The sequence below is a fragment of the Narcine bancroftii genome, chromosome 3 (genome assembly GCF_036971445.1).
Source record: "Narcine bancroftii isolate sNarBan1 chromosome 3, sNarBan1.hap1, whole genome shotgun sequence".
Taxonomy (NCBI): Eukaryota; Metazoa; Chordata; class Chondrichthyes; order Torpediniformes; family Narcinidae; genus Narcine; species Narcine bancroftii.
In genome coordinates this window covers 50964104-50976394 of record NC_091471.1, presented here as the reverse complement: position 1 = coordinate 50976394, position 12291 = coordinate 50964104, and positions in this window count along the sequence as shown.

Here is a 12291-nt window from a genome sequence, read left to right as displayed (position 1 = left end):
ACAACTTTTAATCACTTTTGTAACTTTAAAAACGAGTGCTTAAAAAACTAGCTGAGGGAGGGTGGGCCCCACATCTGTCTTCTACACCATCTTGCCACGCCCCCACTTTGATGAACATCATGAAGTCATAACCATTGCATAAGAAACAGAATAGTCTTTCCTTGCTTTATGAATAGCATAACCAATTGCAGTGAACTGGAATTCACTGTCTATGTATTGTTCAGATGGCTGGCTCCTCCCCTGGCTCCACCCTCACCTACCCCAATATAAACCCTGGATTTCTTGCCTTACCTCAGATTCACCTGAGGACTGTTGTTGCTACTGGCTATTGATTGTAAGCTATTAGAAGCACGTTTGTACTCCTCACTAGTCTCTGAGTGCATTCAATCATGTTACAATTTTAATAGCTTAACTTTGAAATGAGATAGAAGCCCTGTTGAAGCCAGAATGCTCCAGATCGATCCTCTGTCCCTTCAGTCCCCAGAGGAATTTGGTTACTGGCTGGAGTGCTTCCAGTCCAACTGATGGCCACACAAGACATCTTCAACTCTGATGGTTTAAGAAGATCTGCACTTCTCTCTCGAGTCGGCCCCAAAGGGTCACTGTCATCAGAGAATGTGCTACCTATAATTAGGCCATATAAGGCTTGAAGGCCCAGAATGATGTGTTGGCGAGACACTTACTCTCTCAACGTCAGAAGTGTCCGGGTGAGTCGCTGGATAACTATATTTTTGAACTGTGGGCTCTGACTAGAAAATGCCACTACGAAGTGGCCATGGCCCAGGTAAGCGAGAGGAACAAATCCAGGACACTCTCATGGAAGGAGTGAGGTCAAGGTATATGATTCAGTGACTGCTGGGGTTAGGGAAGAAAAACTTGGCCAGCACCCTGGAGTTGGTGAAAGCACTCGAGCATGACCAACTGGGAGCTGACGACCTCACAGGCGAAAGTGGCGCCCTGTCAGAGGACCAGGTCATTGGAGTGCCTGTGATCCCCGCAGCTCCAGTGCCGACCACTGCAGCCATGCGCAACCGGGGATGCTACTTCTGTGGACAGGCACAGCACCCCCGTGCCCGATGCTCCACGAAGGACTCTGTGTATGAAGGATGAAGTAAACGAGGGCACTGGGTGAAGGTCTGCCGGGCTAAAGTGAACCCAAAGAGGGCTACCATGTGTGCAACCCCGGAATTATCACTCAGACCATTCCCGAGACCAGAGGAACCAACCTCTGCCTCCCCGTGCTGTTCACCATGAGCATCTTCCTGCACCTCGTGGCGGCACCCATCACTAGAAATGAAGCATTGCAGGAAGCCTCGAGGACGGTGCCATCTAATCCATTATCGGATCAAGATAGAGGGCAAACATCTTGCTGGCTTTGTGGTTGATGCCACCTTGTGTGCCCGCGGACCAAGAGGAAAGAGTCGAGATCAGCATGGGGAGCGACAGGGTTTCCGGAGCACTGGCATCTGTCATCCTGGATCAGGCAATACCTCACCAATTGAATAACTTGAGGGTAAATAGACATCTGACAGATTGTTTAGTTGACACTGACTCCATGGAGAGCTTTATAAACTCTGCGACAGCTCTGCAGTACAACTTAAGAGTGTACCCGATGGACTATCTTATTTTCCTAGCTTCACACTCGCATTCTGTGATGATCCAAGGGTATTGTACAGCACATCTAACTGTAAAAGGGGAGGAATTTTCTAAGTTCCGACTGTATGTACAAAGGATTTGTGTGCTCCTGAGTTGCTTGGCCTGCACTTCCTGTGTCACCTTAAAAGCAAGACCATGGAGTACTCTGGCTCACTCCCTCCAATCACGGTGCAGAACGGAAGGTCCCAAAACCCAGACACCTCATGGGGACTCTCCACCCTAAATATTGATCACCCGACTGTTTCGGAAACTGACTCCCGATTGCAAACCAGTAGCTACAAAAAAACAGGCGATGCAGTGTAGGGGATCGGGAACTTATCAGAGCCAGGACACAGCATCTGCTCAAAGAAAACATCATTGAACCTAGCAACAGCTCAGGTGGTAGTTGTGAAAGGGGAAGAAAAGCCCAGGCTTTTGACTGACGACAGACAAACAATTAATCATTTCACACTCCTGGAAGCATACCCCCTCCCTCGAATTTCGGGCAAGGTAAATGAAATTGCTCATTACCTGTTCTATTCGACCTTCGACCTGAAACCTACATACCATCAGTTACCGATCCATTCTGAGGACCACCCCTACACAGCATTTGAGGCAGATGGACGGCTCTATCAGTTCCAGAGAGTCCCTTTTGGTATCACTAATGGGTTCTCAGTCTTCCAGAGACAAATGGACAAAATGATCGACGAGTACAGGTTGAAAGCCACTTTCCCTTATCTCGACAATATCACTATTTGTGGACACTCTCAGGAAGACCATGACGCCAACGTCCAGAGCTTTCACCACAGGCCAAGGCCTTGAACCTCACATACAACTCCAGTAAGTGTGTGCCCCGGATGAAACATCTGGCGATCCTGGGCTATATGGTGGAGAATGGCATCATTGGCCCTGACCCCTATCGAATGCACCTCCATTAGACCTCCCAATCCTGAGGACCTGGGCTTCTTCTCCTACTACACCCAGTGGGTCCCTCACTACACAGATAAGGTCTGCCCCCTCTTAAATTCCACCTTTTTCCCATTGTTGGCCAAAGCCTAGGTGGCTTTCAACTATGTTCAGAGCTACATCACAAATGCTACCATGCATGTGGTGGACGATAATGCACCCTTCCAGGTAGAAAGCAATGCTTCTGATGTAGCTTTGGCTGCTACCCTTAACCAGGTGGGCAGGCCACTTTCCTTTATCTCCTTCACCCTACAAAGCCATGAGCTTCAGCACCCATCTGTGGAGAAAGGGACATTATAGAGGCTATCAAGAAATAGAGGCATTACCTGGCCGGCAGAAAATTTACACAGCTCACCAACCAGTGATCAATGGCATTTATGTTTAATAATGCAAAAATGGGAAAAATAAAAAATAAGATCGCTAGGTGGAGGATTGAACTTTCCACCTATAATTATAACATAGCATATAAGCCACATACTCTCAATGAACCTCCAGATGCCCTGTCAAGAAGAAGCTGAGCGTCTGCACATACCAGCCAGTTGCGGTCACTCCACGATAAGCTTTGCCACCCAGGCATCACTCGCATGGCTCATTTCATCGAGGTATACAACTTGCCTTACTCCATTGAGGACATCAGGGAAAGGACCAGGTCAGCATGATGTGCAAGCTGCACTTCTACCGCCCCGACAAAGCACACCTGATAAATGCATCCTGCCCCTTCGAACGACTCGGTGTCAATTTAAAGGGTCCCCTCCCTTCCACCAACAGATACATGTACTTTTTCAAGGTTATCGATGAGTATTCACGTTTTCCATTTGCCATTTCCTGCCGAGAAATGACAACCATCAAGGTCATCAGAGCTTTGCACTCTATTATTGCCCTGTTCGGGTATCCCACTTTTATCCATAGTGACCGGGGGTCATCATTTATGAGCGAAGAGCTATGCCAGTACCTGCTCATAAGCGGCTTTACCTTAAGCAGGATGGCTAGCTACAATCCCCAGGGGAATGGACAAGTTGAAAAAAGAGAACACGACTGTATGGAAGGCTGTGAAATTGACTCTCCGGTCCAAAGGCCTTCCAGACACACGCTGGAAAGAAGTCCTATCTATGGCACTCCACTCCATAAGGTCGCTCCTCTGCATGATGACCAATGCAACTCTTCACGAGCTTATGTTTACGTTCCAGAGGAAATTCACATCTGGGACTACTCTCCTGGCACCAGGGCCATTCCTGCTGAGAAAGCACATGAGAAGGAGCAAGACAGAGCCCCTGATTGAGAGGGTGCACCTGCTGCACGCCGACCCAACGTATGCCTGCGTGGCATACCCTGATGGCAGAGAGGATACCATCTTGATCAGAGACCTGGCACCCACCGGAACTGAGGGGCCAATGCCTGAAGTGTGCCAGCACCTACCGAGTATCCCACTCAGGATCCCGGAGGACACTGCTCAGGAAGTGAACCAATTCACTCCACGACCTGAGCCGGAGCCCTCAAGACTCACTGGCCCTGAACCACAGGGGATCCAGGAAGTTCGGGAAGCCCAAAGTCCTCCAGTACTGCGGTGCTTGACCAAAATTACCAGACCCCCTGAAAGACTTAACTTGTAAATATTTGTCAAGTATTTGTTTTTTTTTATTGAATGGTCTCTGTTTTTCACCCACAGGCTCAATTCTGAAGGAAGGGGTGAATGCAGTGAATTGGAATTCATTATCTATGTATTGTTCAGATGGCTGACTCCTCCAATAATTACCCTGATATAAACCCTGGTTTTCCCGCCTTACCTCAGATTCACCTGAGGAATATTGTGTCTACAGGCCATTGATTGTAAGCTTTTATTACTCCTCACTTGTCTCTGAGTGCATTCAGTTGTATTACACACCAATTTCTTGCATGTTACTTGTCTGTAGGTTTATGAACATATGTGAAATAAAACTTCTGACAGTCCCGAGGTTTATTTTCATTGTCATACAATCGCATGGATGAAGAGAAGTTACTATTAGCATATGATATTTATCACTTCCCTTGGCTATCCAATATTTATGATCACATTCATCTAGCTTGTTTGGCTGTTGACCAATATCGTAGGAGTACTTGTTCTTTTTTCGCATTCAATGGATACTGGCTGTTGCTATATGCCTTCTGCCGCACTAGTACACTGTACTAGTTGTTCCTCTATTTCCAGCTTCAGTTGTTATAGCACCATTACCGAACATCAAAATTTTCTTGTGTTTTTGATATCACAAGTTGGTCACTTCTTTCTTTTTCTTCCTTCGCTTTATGTTTTGCACTTCCAGAAACATAATGACATCCAATATCTCCAGCTCTACTGCTCATTCCTATCTGCAGCGTGCAGCTCCCCAGATAGGTAAAGAAACCAGACAGCTGACTGAGGGCCTGAGGATTATTTTTTGTTCAGCTAAGCCATGTTTCCATTTCCATTTTCATTTTCCCATCTTTGTGTAGCAGCTATGATTTTAGCCAATTATCACCTTTAATCAGGGTTACCTCACAGCCGCTGCACAAAGATGAAAACAAAGATGTTTGTTAAACACCCAGAGAGTCGTTCATAATTCATAGTACATGAAGAAATAAAACAAGTCAGCAACAATTTAGCACGGGGCCCTTGAAAATGCAGGGTCCATAGCATAAGCTTCTTTTGTTACTACGTTAATTCGGCACTGAGGCTAGCAGAAACCAGAGAAGTCAACGTTAATGCCATCTGGTGCTGAGACAGAAAATTGCTCCTCCAATTTACGGTTTGACAGTACATGAGGACATGTCAGCACAGGAGTGGGGCATGGATTTGAAATGGTTGGCCACTGGGAGATCCATGTCACTGACATGAACAGAATGAAGGTCCTCAGCAAAGTGATATCCCAGTCTGCATCCAGACTCTCCGATGTAGAGAAGGCCACAACGGGAACACTGGATGTTGTCAATGACTTCCATGGATACACAAGTTGCATCATTTGAAAGGCATGTTTAGGGTCCTGAATGCTGGGTGCGAGTGTGACACTTCCTGTGGTCTCAGGGGAAGGTGCCAAGGGGTGGGGGCGGGGATTAATAGGAAGGAATGAGTGGATGAGGGAGTCATGGAGGGAGCATTTACTACGGAAGGCGGAGAAGGGAGGAGAGGAGATGTGTCTGGTGGTGGGATCATGTTGCAGGTGGCGGAAATTACAGAGGATAATGTGTTGGATGAGGAGGCTGGTGTGGTGATAGGTGAGGACAAAGTGAATCCTGTTTTTATTGCATCTGGAGACAGAGAGGGCCAGGGCAGATGAGCAAGAAATGGAGGAGATGTGGGTAAGGGCTGATTTGATGGTAGTGGAAGGGAAACCACTTTTTTTGGAAGAAGTAAGACATTTCGAATGATCTGGACTGAAAGACCTCATCTTTGGAACAGATATGACGGAATCGGAGAAATTGAGAGAAAGGAATGGAATCCTTTCAGGGGATTGTGTGTGAAGTATATGCTAGACATATGCTGGTCACCTGCAGACAGCAACTAGGCGAATCGGGTGATGAGTTCCTCTGAGGCCTTTGAGGACTCGCACGGGCCTGCAACTTCCAGGCAGTATTGGCCACCCAAATACAGAGGACATGATCTGGGACACCTATGTTGCAGGCATCGGATCTGACTACATGCACTAGAATAAGTTAGACTTAAAAGGGGCAATTAATCTTGTGAAGTTGTTGGAGATCGCCTTCCACAATGCGGAAGTATACTCTGCGATCAGGCCCACACTGGGATCACCATTCTGGGACGCAGGTCTACAGGCCAATGGTCTGCTAGCACGCCCGATTAACGAGGAGCTGCTGTCTCCCAGGAAGACCCAAAGTGCTACTTCTGCGGCCAGGCAAAACACCCCTGAAAACACTGTCGGGTGAGAGACGCGACATGCTCCAACTGCAGGAGTATGCCGATCACAGCCATCCAGCCCCAGCACCGCAGCATATGCAGCATATCAGCTGCTATCTTTGATGCTGGCATCTTCCTGGGTCGACCACACCATGACATGGGGACCGCCATCTTGGATGCCACTGACTTCTGCTACCACGTGGGCACCACCATCATGACTCCTGACAGAGACTCAGCACAGACCAACCCTGGTCTCAGTGGTGCTGGACCAGAACAGCCCTCACCAATGCCCACTCCATGATGGACATCTCCATCAACGACCAGGTTACCAAATGCCTTTTTCACAACGAGAGCACTGAGAGAATCTAGAGTTTTATTCATCCAGACAGTCCAACATTATTCCCTTGAGGCTAAACTGGTTGCCAACAAAGTCACCCTAGCCTCAAAGTCTCACTCTTCAGAAAACCACAGCTACTCTACGGTGATGCTGACCATTAAGATTCTCATTATGCTACAGCTCTGCACACTGGTTCTTTTGAGGCTAGACTTCCAATGCCACTTAAAGAGTGTCACTATGGGAAATGAGGGCCCTCTCCCATCCCTCATGGTCGGCAATGGACAGTTCCTTAACCAGCCCTCTGCCCCCTCCACTGGCCCAACCAACACGCAGTCTCTCTATCCTCTGCATCAACCCCCGCCGCTGTTCGCCAATCTCATCCCTAGCTATAAGCCAGTCGCTACAAAAACCAGGCGATACAGTGAGGAGGACAGGGTGTTCATAAAGGCGGTGGTACGATGACTCCTGGACAAGGGGATTATCGAGGTGGTCAAGGGCAGGGGTAAACACAGAATGGTGATCGACTCATCAAACCATTAATTGCTACATGCAGTGGGTCTGATGCTGCCCCAGCTTCTAACCCCGCCAGTTCATTGTCCTGGGAGTCGCTTTAGTGATCTCTGTCTGTGTCTGCTGCTGCACGATGCGCCAGCCCGATCTCCACAATTGCGAACCGCCACATGACCCCGCCTCCCCCCAGAACCGGTGTTACAGTCTATAGTGTCCCTATGTATAGTCCCCAAAGTCTTTTCTGGTCTGCCTCTGCGTCGAGGTGATAGTGTCTCCTCGGGTTCTCCTGGGTCTGTGTGGGCAGCTTGAGTCTATCTGTAGTGAAGTCTTTTGGTTTACCACCAATGTCCAGCTCGAAGGTGGCTCTGTTGTTCCGGATGACTTGAAAGGGACCTTCGTATGGCTTTTGCACTGGTGAACAGTGGGGTCCTCTGCATACAAACATGTACTCACAGTCCTTGAGTTCTTTGGGGATGTTGGACTTGGCTTGTCCGTGTCTGGGGAGTGGGATCAGAGCCGGTTACTGACCTTTTCGCGCAGCCTGTCCAGGATGGTTGTCTCCTCCTGCTATCTTCTGTCCTGTAGAACAAAATCCCTGGGAACCGTAAGGCTCTGTAGACAAGTTCAGTGGAGGATGCGAGGAGGTCTTCTTTCAATGCTGTTCGGATGCCCAGTAGTGCCCATGGTAGCTCGTTCACCCAATTGGGGCACTTGTGTCTGGTCATGAGGGCAGTCTTGAGGTGCCTGTGGAAATGCTCCACCATTGCCGTTGGCTTGCAGGTGGTATGCCGTCATATGGTGTAGCTGAGCGCCTCACAGGTTGGCCATGTCGGTCCACAAACTGGAGGTGAACTGTGCGCCTCGGTCAGAAGTGATGTGCTGTGGCAGTCTGAATCTTGCAATCCAGGACAAGAGGAGTGCTTTGGCAAAAGACCTGGTGGATGTGTCGGCCAGGGAGATTACTTCTGGTCACCGGGTAAAGTGGTCAACCACTGTGAACAGGTAGCAGAAACCCTGAGAGACTGGCAAGAGTCCCACTATGTCCAGGTGAATGTGATCAAACCTGCGTTTTGTTGGCTCGAAAGGCTGTGGGGGGACCTTGGTGTGTTGCTGCACTTTGGCTGTTTGACACTGTGCACACACCTTGGCCCACCCCCGGACTTGTTTCTGCAATCCATGACACACGTACTTGCTGGCCACCAGCTGGACCATATTCCTGATGGATGGGTGTGCCACCCCGTGGATAAAGTCAAAAACTCGTCGCCACCATGCCTTTGGACAATTGGTCGAAACTGCCTGGTGGCCACGTCACAGTGATAGTACCTGTGCCAACTGGAATGTCCTGAAGCCGAAGGCCTGTGACAGCGGTCCTGTACTGCGGGATCTCGTCATCCTGCTGCTGTGCCTCTGCCAGTGCTGTGAAGTCCAGACCGTTGACCAGGGAGTGGATGCTGTGTCTTGACAAGGCGTCCGCGACCACGTTATCTTTGCCCGAGATGTGTTTGACGTCGGTAGTGTACTCTGCGATGTAAGACAAGTGTCTCTGTTGGTGGGCTGACCAGGGATTGGAGATTTTAGCCAGGGCGAAAGTTAGTGGCTTGTGGTATGTGAAAGTCTTCCCTCAAGAAATTACTGGAAGTGGCAGATGGCTAAGTACAGTGCCAGCAGCTCTCTATTGAAAGCACTGTATTCATTCAGAGGGCTGCAGATGTTTGCTGAAGAAAGCTAGGGGGTACCAACTTTCTTCTATCTGCTGCTCCAGGACTCCATCAATTGCTGTTCCTGAGGCATCGACTGTGAGGGGTGTGGATGTATCTGGTCTGTGGTAGGTCAGGAATGCACCTTTGGCAAGGGCTTCTTTGGTTTCCACAAACGCACATGCAGATTTATCGTCCCAGGTCAAGTCGTTCTCCTTGCCGGACATCAGGATGAACAGAGGGCACACCACTCAGGCAGCTGCTGGGATAAACCTGCGATAAAAGTTTATCATCGCGGGGAAGTCACGTGATGGAGTAATGACCGGTAAGAAAATACCAGCCCTCTCCAGAAAAGTTTAAAAAAAAGTAAAGAAAAAGCAAAGCCACAAACTCAGAAACCATAACAAATTAAAAATAAAGGTGTGGAGAAAATAGCAGCAAAGAAAGAAAAAACAAAAACAACGGGAAGAAAAGAAGGAAAGATGTCAGAAGAGAAAGGTGAAGGCCTTTCCTGTCCGAGGAGGCCCAGCGTGGAGAGAGAAGCCCACTCCCTGAGGTCAGTGGAAACCCCAAGTGCAGGACTACAAAGATGGCTCACGGAGCCAAACAAAAGTGCGCAACCGCACATGCGCGAGGATTCACGCATGCGCGATGCACAAGACAAAAACAACACCGAAGGGGGGGGGGGGACCAACTGAGGAGTAAATCTCCACAGCTGAAACAGACAAGTATAACACAAGAGCAAGACTCCCAACAGGAAAACATAGAAAATAAACACGAAGGAATAAAGAACAAGAAGGAAGACAACAAAAAAAGGAAATCAGAGAAACAACAGATGACCAACCCAGAGGAAGAAGACCAACACCAAGACACCTTTAATAAAAATAATAAAAACAAAAATACCCAACAAAATAAAATAAACAACCCAACAAGAAAATCAGAGGAGACGGAGGTAAAAGACACAGATCCTGGAGTGGACTCAGAAGAAGAGGAGGGAGAACATCAAACTCTACACAGAGAAATGGAAGATGAAGGAAAGGGACAGTACATGGATAAAAAAAAATTAAGAATATATGGAAACATTAAAAGAATGGCTGACACTAGAATTCAGTGAAATAAAAAGAATAAAAGGTATAGAAGAAAAAGTGAATAGATTAGAGATGGTCATGACAGAAATAGGAAAAAGAGTAGACAAGGTGGAAGAATGAGAAACAGCCATAGAAATGGAGGTAGATGACTTAAAGAAGAAATTAGAAGAATCTGATAAAAAAGTTAAAGAAACACAGAAGCTGTTAGCTCAGAAAATAGATATAATGGAAAACTATAATAGAAGAAACAATATAAAAATAGTGGGCCTTAATGAAGATGAAGAAGGCAAAAATATGAAAGAATTTATAAAAGAATGGATCCCCAGGGTCCTAGGAAGGCCAGAATTACAGCAAGGAATGGAAATAGAAAGGGCACACAGAACATTAGCCACTAAACCACAACCACAACAAAAACCAAGATCCATTCTAGTAAAATTCCTAAAATATACGACAAGAGAAAATATATTGGAGAAAGCAATGAAAAAAATAAGAGAAGACAAAAAACCACTGGAATACAAAGGTCAAATTTTTTTTTTTCTATCCAGACATAAGTTTTGAACTCCTGAAGAAGAGGAAGGAGTTTAATGCAGCAAAAATGACCCTATGGAAAAAAGGTTATAAATTTATGTTAAAATATCCAGTGGTGCTTAAAATAGTTATCCCGGGGCAGCAAAGCAAACTGTTCTCGGATCCGGAAAAAGCACAAAAATTTGCAGAACACCTACAAAACAGACAGAGAGATGAAGAGATATAACAAGAGCAAAAATGACAACAAACTATATATAAGGAAGAAGAATAAAGTATAAGTAAGAACTAAGAAGAGAAAGAAAGGGAAGAAAGGAAGTAAGGAGGGAATTAAGAGAGTGAGCTTTGTTATATATGAAGATTAAAATCGTTTCTGGGGGGCTGGGTGGGGAAGAATAACAGTCACTGTGAAATCAGTTGACGCTTACGAGCGGGTTCACAAATCCAAATGAAGAGGGGAGATGTGGTTGCCCGACAAGGGACAAAGGGCAACTCAGAGAGGGGAGGGACTATTGGGGTTAAAGGAATTTTAGATATGGGAATAGTGGAAATATTTTATGTTTTAGAAATGTTGTCTTACAATGTGTTCAAAAAAAGAAAACAGAAATGGATAAGAAGGGAAGGTGGTGATGAGGAAACAGAAAGAAAGATAAACAAAGTATGAAATGGCCATCTTGAACTATATGACTTTAAATATTAATGGAATACAAAACCAAATCAAAAGGAAGAAGCTGTTAAATTTACTGAAGAAAGAAAAAATTGATATAGCATTCGTGCAAGAAACACATTTAACTGAAGTGGAACACAAGAAATTAAAGAGAGATTGGATAGGACATGTAACAGCAGCATCATATCATTCAAAAGCCAGAGGAGTAGCTATATTAATCAATAAAAAATGTACCAATCAAAATAGAAGAGGAAATAATAGATCCAGCAGGGAGGTATGTAATGATAAAATGTCAGATATATTCAGAATTTTGGAATTTACTCAATGTATACGCACCTAATGAAGAAGATCAAAAATTTATGCAAGATATCTTTTTGAAGATCGCAGATCCGCAAGGGAATATTCTAATAGGAGGGGATTTTAACCTTAATTTGGACTCAAACATGGATGAAACTGGAAAAAAAGACTAACTGAAAGAACAAAGTAATCAAATTTATAATTAAATCGATGCAGGAAATGCAACTTTTGGATATATGGAGAAAACAACACCCAAAGGAAAAGCAATATTCATATTATTCGAGTAGACATAAAACATACTCAAGGATAGATCTATTCCTGTTATCAGCCCACATTCAAGGAAGAGTTAAGAAAACGGAATATAAAGCTAGATTGTTATCGGATCACTCACCCCTGTTATTGGCAATAGAGCTAGAGGACATCCCACCAAGAATGTATAGATGGAGATTAAACTCCATGCTACTTAAAAGACAGGATTTTAGAGAATTCATTGAGTGACAAATTAAAATGTACTTTGAAATAAATACAGAATCAGTGAAAAATAAATTTATACTATGGGACGCAATGAAAACATTCATCAGAGGACAGATAATAAGTTATGTAACTAAGATGAAGAAGGACTACAATCGAGAAATAGAACAGTTGGAAAGGGAAATAACAAACACAGAAAAAGAATTAGCAATAAAGGAAGATACAACTAAAAG